We start from the raw sequence: 14,412 nt of genomic DNA, 5'->3' as shown, positions 1-14,412 counted from the left end.
AAGATTTGAGGAAAATTTATGGCCCGGCGTACAAGAGAGAAACTGCAAGGTGCGAAAGAAGGTACAATGAAGATCCGTATCGGCGGTTTAAGTAAGCTGATACTGGGAGAGTGATTGCAACAAGAAGGCTAAAGTGGGCATGGCATATTCTACGAGCAGAGGGCACTCTCCCTAACAGAGTATTTCCACACCGGCCAACTGGTAGACGTCTAAGAGTTCGAGGTGGAGAGACAAGACCTCAGTGAACCCGCAAGAAGCAGAGCCAACAGCCAGCACTGAAGATACCCGATAGAGGAGTAGACGGACAATCATATGTGATAAATTTCTGAGATGTTACGACTAGGCCGGCCGGAGTGGCCGAGCGGTTAAAGGCGCTACAGTCTGGAACCGCACGACCGCTACGGTCACAGGTTCGAATCCTGCTTCGGGCATGGATGTGTGTGATGTCCTTAGGTTAGTTAGGTTTAAGTAGTTCTAAGTTCTAGGGGACTTATGACCACAGCAGTTGAGTCGCATAGTGCTCAGAGCCATTTGAACCATTTGTTACGACTATTTTGTCATGATTAGTGGACTTCATATGTTACTCTTTTCATTATGTTCTATGTATGGTATCTGTATATTTTTGTCTCCTGCCATGGGCCTAAATAGTCTGTGTACGTACAATAAATGAGGATGAAAGTGGTGATGAGATGTAGTAATTGTCTAACTACGCAGTGTGTACCTTCCATTACGGTTTTATCTCTCTCCGATTTACTCCCTATTTTGCTTTTAACTGGCCCAAAGGAATACAAAATGTTTTTCATGCTGGACCATCGTTTCTAACTCGCTACATCTCTTAGTGCATTTCAGCAAATATATTATATCTGACCCCCGTTAAACCTGTTAAGAATGTGCTAAAAAACTGTAAGAATTATGATAGATTAAAAACTGAGTGTAGCTGTATAGTTAGGGACTTAAAAGCCAATAAATAAGAATAGAAAAAATGATTGCCGTTTCTTTTCGTTCCTCGACCTATCTCTTCACCCCTCTTCCCCTGCACCTCGAGGAAAGATACTGAGACGTCCAGACCATGAGTTAGTACAGTAATCTAAGTAACCACCAAATTTTAGTTCAGCACTGCACTATCAGTTCTAAAATTGCTCCATTTTACCAGTACAGACAACACAGTTGCAGTCAAAGGAGTGAAATTAAGACTTTTCTTGTAACTTAAACGTCGTTGCTGCCTAAGAGCAATGCTGCTGGGTTAAAAACTAAAGAGCCCGAAACGCTGGCCACGCCACTGCAATCTGCCAATCTCAGAGTTAATAGGTACAACATAGAGATGAACGATTAATTCAGTATGTGAGATTTTAATCTTTGTAAAGGGAAGACGAAACAGAAATTGCGATGATAATAGAATGTTTACACGTGTATTTAGAAATGTGTATTAATTTGCGAATAAGTTTGCCTGAACTGCTTTTGCGATAAATTATTTGATTGCAACGGTTTTTTTTCGTCGGCTAGTCTCTTCAAGACAGATGAAACAAGTTTAAGAATATCTGTAGAGAGAACTGAATTCATTACGAACAAAAGAAATTCACCAAAAATTTTAGGAAGAGGTGTCACCAAATAGAAAAAGTGAAAAAATAAAATTTCTCGGCCATTTCGTTCAATAAGACTGTTACGAAAAATCTAGTACAGAGGAAAACACACTCATTATGTAGAGTCTATGGCATCTCGAGAAATGTTCAAAACGAAAGCTGTTTATACAAGGGCGGTTCAGAAAGTAACCTCCGATTGGTCACAGTGCGGGTTGTGGGGGGAGTAGCGACGCCATCTGTGCGTTCACGCACTCAACAGGTCAGTCGGCATCAAGCCGTGGTCGAGTGAACGTCGTACCTGCGCTAGTTTAGTTTTTGTGGCAGTTTGAAATGTGTGCTGCAATAGAAAACCCCGCCAAATGTGAAGTGCGTGCTGTCATAAGGTTTTTTACAGCCAAAGGATATTCTGCAGCAGCTATTCATCGTGAGCTTTGTGCCGTGTACGGACCAAAAGTTATGAGTGAAGGAGTTGTCCGTGAATGGGTACGTTTATTTAAAAGTGGACGAGAAAACGTTCATGATGAAGAGAGGAGTGGTAGACCATCATTGGTGACTGACGAACTCGTTCAGACAGTTGATGCAAAAGTTCGTGAAAATCGACGTTTCTCAATGTCGGAGTTGTCTACTGGTTTTCCACAGATTTCTAAGACTCTCTTGTACGAGATAGTGACAGCAAGATTGGGTTACCGTAAGTTCTGTGCACGATGGGTGCCCAAAATTGTTACCGACCACCACAAAACTCAAAGAATGGCCTCTGCATTAGACTTTCTGTCACGTTATGAGGACGAAGGAGAACCATTGTTAAACAGAATCGTGACCGGTGATGAAACCTGGATTAAGTACGTGAACCCTGAGACAAAAGAACAATCAAAGATGTGGGCACATTCAAATTCGCCTACCAAACCAAGAAAAGCCTCGCAAGATTTTTCTGCCATAAAACTGATGGCAACGGTGTTTTGGGATGCCAAAGGGGTGTTGTTGGTTGAATTCATGGAACGTGGTACGACCATTAATCAAGACGTGTACTGTGAAACAATAAAAAAGTTACGACGGGCTATACAGAACAAACGCCGTGGTATGCTGACTTCCGGTATCGTTTTTTTGCACGATAACGCCCGTCCTCACTCTGCTCGCAGAACAACGGCCCTTCTTGAGTCCTTCAAGTGGGACGTTATCAACCATCCACCTCACAGCCCAGACCTGGCGCCAAGTGATTATCACCTCTTCATGCATTTGAAGAAATGGCTCGGGTCACAGCGGTTTGATGACGACGAAGAGCTCAAAGATGCGGTCACAGGCTGGCTCCAGGCACAAGCGGGTGATTTTTATGCAGAAGGAATTTCAAAGCTTGTGAAGAGATATGATAAGTGCCTCAATCGCTATGGAGACTATGTAGAAGAATAGTGCAAAGATGTAGTTGTAAGATGTATATATTAAAATATTTTTATTTAACTTGGTGTATTTTTTTAAATCAACCGGAGGTTACTTTCTGAACCACCCTCGTATAACCATCTTAAGAGGAAGCTGTTAGCTGGTTTTCAAGAGATAAAGGTGTAGAGAAACGACGATCATATGAAAAGTGGGTGCGGTGACATTAGAAGACTTGCAACGGCGACATGGATGTGTATGCCTGAAGAGTATAAGGTGCAGCCTGTGGGGTCTCGAGGAATCTTCAGAACCAAAGCTGTTTGCCTAACCATCATAAGAGAAAGTTGTTTGCTGATGTTCTAGAGGTAATAATATACCGAAACGACGACCACATGAAAAGTGGGTGGGTGACATTAGGAGACTTGCAACGGCGACATGGATGCGAATGCCTGAACACCCTAACGTGCGATATCCAATAGGTTGTAAGTAGGCTGTTTAGGTTTTTATGTTGGTAACGCCAGTAGCGCCCTGTATGGAAATCACTGACTGTGCTGTGTGCAATCTGTGGCTGGTTGGCATTGTTGGAATATTCGCTATTGTAGTGTTGGGCAGTTGGATGTGAACAGCGTGTAGCGTTGCGCAGTTGGAGGTGAGCCGCCAGCAGTGGTGGATGTGGGGAGTTAGATGGCAGAGTTTTGAGAGCGGAAGGAAATTTGTAAGACTGGATGTCATGAACTGATAGATATATTATGACTTTTGAACACTATTAAGGTAAATACATTGTTTGTTCTCTCAAAATGTGTCATTTGCTAAGTATGCCTATCAGTAAAAATGGTTCAAATGGCTCTGAACACTATGGGACTCAACTGCTGTGGTCATAAGTCCCCCTAGAACTTAGAACTACTTAAACCTAACTAACCTAAGGACATCACACACACCCATGCCCGAGGCAGGATTCGAACCTGCGACCGTAGCGGTCGTGCGGTTCCAGACTGTAGCGCCTTTAACCGCTCGGCCACTCCGGCCGGCGCCTATCAGTAGTTAGTGCCTTCAGTAGTTATAATCTTTTAGCTGGCAGTAGTGGCGCCCGCCTGTATTGCAATAGTTTGAGTAACGAAAATTTTTGTGAGGTAAGTTATTCGTGAAAGGTATAGGTTATTGTTAGTCAGGGCCATTCTTTTGTAGGGATTATTAAAAGTCAGATTGCGTTGCGCTAAAAAAAAAAAAAAATTGTGTCACTTTACTGTTGATCAGAATAAGTAAAGAGAGAAATGACTGAGTACGTTCAGTTTTGCTCAGCTGTTTGAAAATCAAATAACGTAAGAGGTTTTCCACCACTGTCATTTATAAATTTTTCTAAGGGGGATGTTTCAAGGTGAGACCAAATAGCTTATGATGGTTATCAATAATGGGCGAAGGAAGGGGAAATGTCGGCCGTTAGTAAGCGACACTCTGCCGAACCGCTAGAATTATGTAGGAAAAACGTAGAAAAACAGTTCATCAGATAAAGGAGATTGTACATGAAGAGCTTCCGTACTTATTAGTGCGCGCCATGACTGGTAGTTATGGTGATAAGTCACTGAGAAATGAACAGTACTGTCTGCTGTTCCGTGCATTTCAGAGAATTACACTGATGGACCAGGCGAGTGTTCGGGGTTAGCCTGGACTTTAGGCATTGGTTGGGGAACTCTCAAGGCGAGGCACCCTTCTGTGGCGGGACAAGCGCACATCTTGTAACGTGAGGCAGCGTGTAGGGTAGAGGCTATACTATGCTCTGATCAAAATTGCTTTGTGACTGACAGATTGCAGTGACGGGGATTAGTGATGCGGCGTACAGCCAGCCTTGCTGCACAGGGCCCTGTGCGTGCTTACGAACCAGGTAGTATAGCGAGTGTATGGCGCTCGAGAAAGAAATACGACCTGGTGGCGACTGGCTCTCTGAGATGTCATACACAAAGTAATTTTGATCGGAGTACAACGCGACTAGGGACACTGCACCAACATATCCTTGTCTCCTAAAGGTATCGGGCAGTCTACTACACCGTCCAAGATGCAGAAACAAAGAAATGTATCCACATCAAAGGGAATGATAGCAACGATATCAACTTCAGACAACGAACGGGAGAGGAGGGTGTAATCTTCTCCCTCCTTCCTTCTTCCGTATGTTGTCTACATTAAACAATGCCCAGTCCAAGTAATTAATAAGCAAAGTCTTTTATGATGATTTGAGAGGAGCGAAGAGTACAATAAACTTTCAGGCTTACTTAGCTTGTCATGATGAGATTGCTCCAGTTCTTCTTGTCTAGGGATCTGATTCTTGAAGCTTAAAATCTAACATCAGGTCCTCACGGTTGGTTTGAACTGAATACATTGGGAGATTGTTTTTACAGAATTTTTTATGTAAATATATCTTCCACCGATTTTCTGACTTTTAGTATTGTGGTGTCACCACCAGACACCACACTTGCTAGGTGGTAGCCTTTAAATCGGCCGCGGTCCATTAGTATACGTCGGACCCGCGTGTCGCCACTGTCAGTGATTGCAGACCGAGCGCCGCCACACGGCAGGTCTAGAGAGACTTCCTAGCACTCGCCCCAGTTGTACAGACGACTTTGCTAGCGATGCTATACTGACAAACTACGCTCTCATTTGCGGAGACGATAGTTAGCATAGCCTTCAGCTACGTCATTTGCTACGAACTAGCAAGGCGCCATTACCCTTTTATATTGAGATTGTTATTAATGTATCAACAAGAGCGATGTTCTCCAATTATGGATTAAAGTTAAGTATTACATCAACTACGTACTTTATTTGCTACTATAAATTCCCTTAACTGTTCCAGACCTCACGCCAGTCTGCGTGAGCTTAAAGCGTGCCTTTCGGCATCCTCGCATAGTGACTTGCCTGTCTTGCCAAGTCACAACAAGTATATCATAAAGTATTTTGATTTTTCACATTAACAAAGCCGAAATTACACTGTTGCAACTTTTATGCAAAAATGCATCCGATCACACCGGAGGCAAGCTTACGACTCTCACACTCTGCAGAAATAACAATATTCCAAAGGGTTTACAATTTTTCTTAATAAATGAATTCCTACTAGTTTTCGTAACGTTATTAATTTCGATCATTATTTCATAAACGAGTCCAGAAATAAACATAGTAAACAGTACAGGATTGCGTAATTAACAAAAGAAATTTTAAGTCTGCAAATAATTCGTAATTTCAAATGTTTCTTAAAAAAATGTAATTTTAGCTGTACATTCAGAACTACTATTTATCGATTATTATGACGTCGGAACTAAAATATTTTATATAGTAATTCCTTTTCATAAATTTTAGCTTGAAATATAACATACTGTGTACAAAATTATATGACAGTTTTCAGAAAAGCAACAGAGATAATACTGACCTCTCCAAAATTCGAAAAATAATACTGGTATCGACAATTGCTGTTGAGGAAAAGTAAAGCTAGAGGAGGATGTCCCGGTAGAAGAGACACTCTTATAGAGCGGAAAGGATTCAAACCCGAGACATGGAAGCCCACAACAAGAGCGGACGAAGAAACACATCGGAAGAGGAAGAGATCTGGTCTCTAAGTCGGTCGAATGCATCTGATTCCGAGGTCGACTCTTCGTCTTCGCCAGACGTCATAGATGATGAGCACAGTGAAAAAGAAGAACTCGAAACCAATGCTGCCGAAGGCGATCACACGCTGGTCTCAGGCAAGAGGAGGAGAGCTAACAACGATGGAAGAGAAGACATTCGTACCAGCAAGAAACACCACGAGTAGCTCATCTGCTATATCCCAACGGAGGACCGCTTCGCCGGCCGCGGTGGTCTAGCGGTTCTAGGCGCGCAGTCCGGAACCGCGCGACTGCTACGGTCGCAGGTTCGAATCCTGCCTCGGGCATGGATGTGTGTGATGTCCTTAGGTTAGTTCGGTTTAAGTAGTTCTAAGTTCTAGGGGACTGATGACCACAGTAGTTAAGTCCCATAGTGCTCAGAGCCATTTGAACCATTTGAGGACCCCTTCTCTACCCTAGCGTCAAGACGAGACGACGGCGACAGTATGGACAGGCAGACGGCGACACCTAGCTACAAGACACAACAACGAAGAAATCTCACTGGATCTCCCTGGGTAGTACACCACACGACAAAATAGCTTCAACTGAACAAAGCTCTGAGATTATGGAATCGCCAATAATTTAATGGAATAATAACATGCATTCCTTCACTCACCAAAGCCAGAACAACGCGGGTTGGAGGTGCTAATGAAGAGCTGTCCTGAAGAAAACCCACCGGATGAAATCAAGGCGGAACTAACGCAAAAAGGATATCAAACGACTTTCATCAGTACAAACGAAGAGATCGAGACACAAGCGAAATGATCGCATTGGCAATCTGTGTCATCGCATTACAAAAACGCGAGAATCCGGAGCAAATTTACGACCAGAGATACATTCTGCAGGAGTATAGTGCGAAATACTAAACCAAAATCGGCTCTGCCACTGTGGAAAAATTGCCAGTTCCTCGACAATACCACATGTTACTGCTACATACTGGGAAGCTGCATGCTGCGTCGGGACCGCTTTTTCCAAGTCGACAAATCCTATCAACGAGCCTTGATTTTTCTTTAGTCTTGCTTCCGCAACGTCATAATTGCCTCTCTGGTGCCTTTACCTTTCCTAAAGCCAAACTGAGGGTCCTCTAACAAATGCTCGGTTTTCTTTTCCGATCTTCTGTATATTATTCTTGTTAGCAACTGGAATTCATGAACTATTATGCTGATGTTGCGATAATTCTCGCACTTGTTAGACCTTGCAGTGTTCGCAATTGTGTGGATAATATTTTTGCGAAAGTCAGATGGTATTTCGCCAGAGTCATACATTCTACTCACCAAAGTGAACAGTCGTTTTTGGCACTTCCCCCAATGATTTTAGAAATTCTGATGGAATGTTATCTATCCCTTTTGGCTTATTTTATCTAAAGTCTTCCAAAGCTCTCTTAACTTCTGATTCTAATACTCTCAATGCTACAACCCTTGCTTTTAATTCCACCGAAAGTTGTTTCCTGCATGTTGAGTCATTCCTTCCGAAAATCATTTCTTCACATTTTTCATGCAGCCATTTCGTCTCAGCTTCCCTGCACTTCCTATTTATTTCATTCCTCAGCGACTTGTATTTCTGTATTCCTGAATTTCCTCGAACATTTTTGTACTTCCTTCTTTCATCGTTCAGCTGAAGTATCTTTTCTGTCACCCATCGTTTCTTCGTAGATACATTTTTTGGAACTATGGTTTTTTTTCCAGCTTCGGTGATTGCCCTCTTTAGAGATGTCCATTCCTCTTCAACTGTAGCGCCTACAGCTATTTCTTATTGCAGTATCTACAGCCTTACGGAACTTAAAGCGTATCTCTTCATTCCTTAGTACTTCTGTATCCCAGTTCTTTGTGTATTGACTCTTCCTGACCAATCTCTTAAGGTTCAGCCTACTCTCCATTACTACTATATTGTGATCTGAGTCTATATGTGCTCCTGGGTACGCCTTATAATCCAGTATGTGATTTCAGAACCTCTGTCTGACCATGATGTAATCTAACCAAAATCTTCCCGTATTACCCGGTCTCTTCCAAGTGTATCTCCTCCTCTTGTGATTCTTGAACAGAGTATGGGACCAATAGATGACAGAACTGACAGAAGTCGTAAGGAAAAATTCAAAGAAGGCCAGCTGGTTTGGTGTTATCAAGAAGACAGACTAGAATGGATATGCTGGGTGAAGAGTGGCAGTGATTAAAACAAAGACGTTTCCGGTCGCGACGAAATGTTATCAAACAAAAAATTTCTTCTCCGATTGCAAAACTTTTGTTAGCACGCAGTCACATAATCAGGAATGACCATCGCGATAAGCTAAGCGAAATTAGAGCTCACCTGAGAAGAATTAGAAATTTGTTTTCCCTAAACGCCTTTCGAGGGTGGAACAGTAGAGATAAATTTTGAAAATGGTGTCTTGCGTTCTCTGCCAAACATTCGCGGAGAGTTGCCGAGTAATCAAATAAATGTAGGGGCCATTAAATTGAAAGCTGAATGTGGGAAATTCTCTACTCTTAAATGTAACAGTATTGACGTTTTGCCGGCCGCTGTGACCGAGCTGTTCTAGGCTCTTCAGTCCGGAACCGCGCTGCTGCTACGGTCGCAGGTTCGAATCCTACCTCGGGCATGAATGTGTGTGATGTCCTTAGGTTAATTAGGTTTAAGTAGTTCTAAGTCTAGGGGACTGATGACCTCAGATGTTGAGTCCCATAGTGCTCAGAGCCATTTGAACCATTTATTGACATTTTGTAGGAAGCTTCACGAAGAAGTGTCTCTCAGAAGAGCTTACCATCCGCTCTCAGTCCCCGCTATGTGGAGTCTTCTTCTTCCCCAACCGCAGCATTTCGTAAAAATGTTGAATATCAGTACGGACAGAATTTTGTTCAACAAACTTGTTGTAACGTGTGTGAAATGTGCTCGGTCTTCTTGCCGATAAGCTAGCATAAGAACATGAGACTTCCGTCTATTGCCCCCATCCCCTTCGTCACGAGCAATTGATTGTCGTTGATACGAGACGCTGCGCCAAGGACAATTTTCACCTAACGTTGTGCGGTACACCAACGGCAGATTGAAAATTGAGATTTCAAAAACCGAGCTGTTACTGAGCACAGTTTGACGAATAAGATGAAAAGCGCTCCGTATTCAGGCCACGAGTGGCCTACCGGGACCATCCGACCACCGTGTCATCCTCAGTGGAGGATGCGGATAGCCGGGGCGTAGGTTCAGCACACCGCTCTCCTGGTCGTTATGATGGTATTCTTGACCGAAGCCGCTACTATTCGGTCGAGTAGCTCCTCAATTGGCATCACGAGGCTGAATGCACCCCGAAAAAGGGCAACAGCGCATGGCGGCCTGACTGGTCACCCATCCAAGTGCCGACCACGCCCGATAGCGCTTAACTTCGGTGATCTCACGGGAACCGGTGTATCCACTGCGGCAAGGCCGTTGCCACGAATAATGTTAAAAGAACGAATAAAAAATCTTGTCACATATATTTATCTGCTATGACTGTCATTGAAGAGGCTACAAAGATAAGGTTGTGTGAGAATAACCTTAAGTGGAACTGCGCTGTATGACAACCAGGATCTCCTGACGAAGACGATGGAGACAATCGTCGAAACCTAGAGACCTTTTTTGCTACCTTATCTGAATTGGCGATGAAACTGGGAATACGATATACGAGGACTTCGTCGCGAGGATCTTCATTCCAGTACGTGTACTGTGTTTACTGTAGCTAACACCCTGCCAGTTATCAATGTACCAAGCGTTGCTTCTGTCCTTGGTATGACTTTACAGTATCTGCTGCATTAGTATGCATATATAATCCGCAAGTATGACAGCTTTAGAGTTAACTGCTACAATTGAAAGTAAAGTCATTACTGTATATGAAAAACAGAAGCGACAGCAACGCTAGTATACAGCGTTGAGGAACTGCCCATGTTTTAGTACGACAGTTCGATACACGCTCATTTCCTGTCATCTGACAATGCAAAAAAAAAAAGTTTTTACAGCTCAGATAAATCTGAAACGAGTTGAATGCTCGGCATTGTCCAGGTATTTACTTACAGCTGTATTTCCACGCCCTACCACGCAGCTTCTGGCCTCGTGCTTAATGTTTATTATTTGCATCTACTGAACTATGTAGCGTACAACGATATAATTTTGTAGCTACATTCGGTGGCATATATGAATACTGTCTGCGAAATTTATTGCGAATGGAGTCAATAGCAAAGAAGCAATGAAGTTAAACATCGTGTATTACGCGGCAGTTTTCAATGCATCTAATTGTTTATGACGTCTTATATCCTAAACTATGGGTCCAACAATGACAAAATTTTTTCACTTACATTCAGTGTCACACGTGCATTATGTCTGTAAAATCTGTCACAAATGTCATAAAGAAGACAACGTGATGTCTCATGTGATATACTTACTGGATTAACAGCGGAAAAATAATAAACGATAAACATTTTTCTTTTCATCATTTTTCAGGGGTTGCCAGAGAGAACAAAATTCAGGTTTGGAATTATACGTAACGTTTGTTGCAACTCGCTAAGTGGTCTCGGTCTCATTTACTGGATAGACGAAGTCTGGGAATTCATACGTCGTGAGTTATGCTTCTTTTCTCCGCCCCTCCCACCCTCCCCCACCCCAGTATCCAGTGGTTTACGAGGAGATGTGGAACACACACACACACACACACACACACACACATATATATATATATATATATATATATATATATATATATATATATATATACATATATATATATATCTTTTCTCCGTCCCTCCCACCCTCCCCCGCCCCAGTATATATATATATATATATATATATATATATATATATATATATATATATATGTGTGTGTGTGTGTGTGTGTGTGTGTGCGTGTTCCACATCTCCTCGTAAACCACTGGATACTGGGGCGGGGGAGGGTGGGAGGGACGGAGAAAAGAGGCATAACAATCTTTGAGATTCGAAGAAGGCACGTTGTCTACGACAATACGTGTTTTTCAACAAAACATCTAGAATATATATATATATATATATATATATATATATATATATATATGTTGGTGTCCGTAGTATTCTAGATGTTTTGTTGAAAAACACGTATTGTCGTAGACAACGTGCCTTCTTCGAATCTCAAAGATTGTAGGTGAAGTTTAATTTGAGGTCATCCGCCTCAGACTTGTGAGAGGCTACATGACTCGAATGTCAGCCTAAGGAGGTAGATGTGTTAACGAAGATACAGGGTTGGTTTGTGGTCTGCTTTTAATGCTTTTTCGCGTGTTAACATGAACATGTCGATGAGCGGAGACACTGGGTTGACACTTGAGTACCAAAACCCACTTAACGAACGTGTAAAACACAGACAAGGTTTGTAACCTCACGGTGTTATTAATCAGTTACTAGAATAATCGGCTGCACTATGACACAGCAACTTCTGACAATGGTGTTCCAGACAACGAATGGTGAAAAGGACTCAGTTCCTATCGCCGTAGCCGAACACCTCGTCACGCGTCACAGTGGGAGTGACAAACGGATGCAGGTAAATACAGGTGTGTTTTACTTTTTCGTGTACAAGCTTAAGCGAGTAAAATTCTCACTCACAGTTTCTGCTGTTCGCTGTTGATCATCCGACGCACTGGCGGGATCGAACTTAGCTGCGACCGTGTACTGAGATGGCACCTTACGTCCCCGTCTAATTCACCAGCTTGGGCTGTTAGTATTCATACCTAGATGATTATTATTTTTTTTTTTTATTTATTTTTTTTTGGCTCGTTACAGTGTAAAGTTTTTACTATGTACCATGTGTTTGCTTTCTGTCTTGCAAAAAAACATTTCTTTATTTTATTTGTTTCAGTTCAGTCGCGTATTTTTCAACTGCTCAGGTCGGATGACAGCTCGTTACAGTGTAAAGTTTTTACTATGTACCATGTGTTTGCTTTCTGTCTTGCAAAAAAACATTTCTTTATTTTATTTGTTTCAGTTCAGTCGCGTATTTTTCAACTGCTCAGGTACGTCGGATGAAGAACGTCAGTCAATATGCCAGTAAAACAATGTCTGAAGCGACCTAAATGGAGTGGTGAGTGGTAATATATATCTAATAGTTTCAACCTACTATTATTACTGTTTTTATACTTCGTTTTGTTTCCATGTGACGATATTTCCATTGTGTGTACCGAATTGTATTCCTCCCTAGATATTGTGCTGTCTCTATCACTGTACAATACGCTCAAAGGATGAACAAATACTGTTATCCATATTTATCATGTTAGTCCACTCTAAGACAAAAAAAAAAAACAAGACACCACGAAGGAATTATCCCAATAGGATGGAAATTCATAGATGTGTTGTACAACTACAGAGAAAGAAATTATCACGATTTCAGGAAAATTAGTGGATTTATTCAGGAGAAAGACCGTCATAAATTCAGCAAGTCAATAACGCGTTGGTCCACCTTTGACCATTATGCAAGCAGGTCGGGTCTAACGTGCCAGTTGGACAGAATTTGACACGATATCCCTCAGAAGATATCAAGCAACTCTATGAATCAATGCCAAGCCGAATAACTGCGTGTATAAGAACCAGAGGTGGACCAAAGCCTTACTGACTTGCTCAATTTGTGAAGCTCCTTCTCTTGAATGAACCGTGAACTTTTTCGGAAATTATAATAATTTGTTTGGCCGTACATATACGCCGTAGCTATCGATTTCCGTCCCGTTCGGCTACTTTCTTCGAGGTGAGTCGTTTTTTTTTCTTATTATGCATGTTCTTGGTTGGATCACGTAACAGATTTAATTCATGTTCTTTCTTTCTTGTTTCCTATTTTCTGGTACTCCTTCGTCTTCTCCCCATGTTGCCCTTGCCTTGCTTCTGCCCGTGTTCTTCCCGATTTCTTATTTCTTCTGCCTTGAGTGCCCTCCAAATTTAATATTTTATTACTGTAATGGTTTTCGCCTGTTGCTTCCGAGTCTTTCATGTTATTTCCTTCCATTTATTTATTTATTTTTACTTCTGCAATGCATGCTATTTTTGATTTATTTTTCTAGAAATGCAAAACGATTTGTTTCGTTAGCCTGTTCTCATTCCTTCGGTAGAGGTGTCCAAAGAATATTAGTCTTAGCTTTGGCATTACTTCTTTTATTTTCTGTTTGTTTTGGTAGATATCCTTATTACTTCTCACTTTTCAACCAGCTGTAGTTTGTATTAATCCCTTCGTTATTCTACTAATTGGTCTTTCAAGTATTTCTATTCTGTTCAGCTAATAGTTCATTGTTTATAATAATAACAATAATAATAACGCCAGGATTAAACACATAACGAAGGTTTCTTGATTCACGGGCAGATGTGGCACATAGTTTTGGTTAAATAACGACTATAACGGCAAGAAGGATCTCTGGCCACAAAGTTAAAAAAAAAAAAAAAAATACTAAACTGCTAGATCATGAAATAAAATGCTATTCCCGTAACCATGGAACAGCTCTGTTAAGAAGAACGATGCAAGATAGTAGTTATCACGACGTCTTTCCCCTCTTTCTCGTGCAGAGGTCTCAACTAACATGCCAGGGCGGCGCACTCTGAAATCTGCAACGGTTTCAAACAAAATGCGAATTCTACGACACAGGCAACGCTAGTCGGCATTCATTTGCCTCCCTTGCAGCGTTTCTTAATTTTGTGATGGTGGTGTTTTTGTTTGTTGGGGCGTGATGGGATGGCGGGGGGGAGGGCGAAGTGGGCAGGAGCGGGAGAATAGCGAACAGACGCGTGTCTCATTAATTTCGCTCTCTCCCCTTCAGTGCGGAGAATATTACAGTTACAGCTACGATGCTCTCAGACGTTATGGAGGGAGCAGACGCCGGAGT

At 42.0% G+C, this 14,412-nt stretch overlaps 1 pseudogene; it reads right to left on the bottom strand.

Moving 5' to 3' along the window:
- Window positions 1-9,872: 9,872 nt before the first annotated feature.
- Window positions 9,873-9,990, bottom strand: LOC124617317 (annotated as a pseudogene).
- Window positions 9,991-14,412: the final 4,422 nt, after the last annotated feature.

This window comes from Schistocerca americana, chromosome 5 (genome assembly GCF_021461395.2).
Source record: "Schistocerca americana isolate TAMUIC-IGC-003095 chromosome 5, iqSchAmer2.1, whole genome shotgun sequence".
In the NCBI taxonomy this organism is placed as follows: domain Eukaryota; kingdom Metazoa; phylum Arthropoda; class Insecta; order Orthoptera; family Acrididae; genus Schistocerca; species Schistocerca americana.
This window is presented reverse-complemented; position numbering and strand designations above follow the sequence as displayed.